This window comes from Pinus tabuliformis, chromosome 2_2 (assembly GCF_031772625.1).
Source record: "Pinus tabuliformis cultivar Carrire ecotype Pingquan chromosome 2_2, CPIR1, whole genome shotgun sequence".
Taxonomy (NCBI): Eukaryota; Viridiplantae; Streptophyta; class Pinopsida; order Pinales; family Pinaceae; genus Pinus; species Pinus tabuliformis.
In genome coordinates, this window is record NC_142300.1 from 324,023,514 (window position 1) to 324,025,398 (window position 1,885).

General features: G+C 33.1%; 1 long non-coding RNA gene across 1 annotated transcript; it reads left to right on the forward strand.

The window, feature by feature from the left end:
* The first annotated feature begins 1,242 nt into the window (after nucleotides 1-1,242).
* On the forward strand, nucleotides 1,243-1,685 carry LOC149192595 (uncharacterized). The gene is made up of 2 exons (XR_016254892.1): nucleotides 1,243-1,271; nucleotides 1,444-1,685. It is a non-coding gene; the product is annotated as an uncharacterized LOC149192595 (long non-coding RNA).
* The last annotated feature ends 200 nt before the right edge of the window (nucleotides 1,686-1,885 follow it).

Sequence of the window (1,885 nt, forward strand, 5' to 3'; positions counted from 1 at the left end):
TGAAACTGCACTAACTGAGTGAGAAGAAAAAGAAGACAAGAATTACAAGAGGCAATCTTTCAATTTTTTAAAGGGTTTGGATTGTGAAAGTCTATTGGGTAGTAGTAAAGGCAATACTTTCTTTGACTCATTGTATATCTATAATAAAGTTGCAATTATGTTGTTATATATCCGTGACATTTTTTATATGATAACAATAAGGCACTTGCCTTGGATGCTACCTCTACTTTGTGTGTTGTTATAATATGTTTACTTGAATGAATGTTATGTTCCTTGCAATGTATTTTGTTGGTTAAGTATTGTTGGGATGTTTTAAAGGTTGTGGTGGGACATGTGCCTATTGTTTAATGAATTTGATTAAGTTGGATTCATTTGCATTTGATACATTGTAGCTTACAGTAGAGTTATGAGTAGACCTCAAGTTAAAGTGTGTAGTGTGGTTGTTGTAGGTGTATGTTGGCCAACCGACTGTGGTTGAGTAAAACTAGTGTCACACAACCTCAAGAGTCAAAACAGGCTTGGGGAAACTTAGGTTCTTGTAGAAAAATTCTAGCAAACTGTAGGTTCATGACAAATCGTATCAAAGCAATGCAAATGTTCATTATGTTTGACCAAACTTGAGGCAAATTAGTAGGTTTGGGGACAAAATCAACCACAAGAGTGACTTAAAGGTTGGAACAAAAACTTTGTTCCTTTTTTAATCAAGCAATCAAGACTACATTTTTGCACAAAAGTTGAATACTTCAACCTCTCTTAACCATGACTTAGAAGGGCGCTTCAAGCTTCGGTGGCAAGTTAAGCAGGTTGACAAAAGTAGGCTGAGGTAGTAAAGTAGATTGAGTCTTTGAGACTTCGGGTAGATTCTTTGCCCATACCTATATGCAGATGGATGGTGCAAAAGAAGAGTATGTGATGACAATGAAGCAATTGAAATTGCCCAAATCTAGTGTTAAGAATGTTGTTTGTTTCCTTTATTATCAGAATCATTTTGCTATTGATTTTCCTTTGAAGAAGATGTTGGAAGACTTGGAAGTACTCCAAGTGCAAAAAATTTAGAAGATAAAAACAACAGTGTTGGGAGGAGCCCAAGTGTACCAAACTTCAAAGGCATAGGTTCTTGATAGGCAAATTTAGGGTAGTAGTTTGGTAGGCAAGTGTACCAAACTTTTGCATGTAGTTTAATATATTTGTGTTAATTAATTCCATAAATTCAACTTAACAAGTTATATTTGTGTTGATGGGTTGAATTTGTTGTTTGGATGGACTCTATGGTATGTAATCTTAGTTGGATTTCCAATATACTTTTAAACCATATTTTCATTTTATTTTTTAGTACTATTAGATATTATATCTTACCTCATTTTATGGTTAACATTGTATAACAAAAACATGCGTTGTGTTATGTAATTAATACTAACATGTAATATTGATTTTTTTTGTCAGAATGCTATAGGTAATGATTGCCAAGACGATGATCCAAATTATGTTCAACATATATCAAGAGATGATGAGGATGAGGATGAGGATGATGGTGGTGAAGGAGGAGATGATGATGATAGTTGCGGTGTTGGTGATGATGTGGATCAGAGTAATGAGGATGGTCAAGATGATTATGAGGATGATCTTGGTGGTGGTAGCTAGGCATGCACATGCATTGTTTTTTATGAAGAAATTATTGTGTAGAATGACATTGTTATGTTTAGATGGGTGTTGTGAATTTACCCTATATCAATGAGACATTTTGATTTTGTAATCATACGATGAGTTTGATTTATGTATGTTGTTAATTTATCGTAGAATAACGATATTCATGAAATATTTTGATTTGTTAATCATATTTGAATTTTAGTTGTTTTGATTAAAAATAATACTGATTTTATTAGTA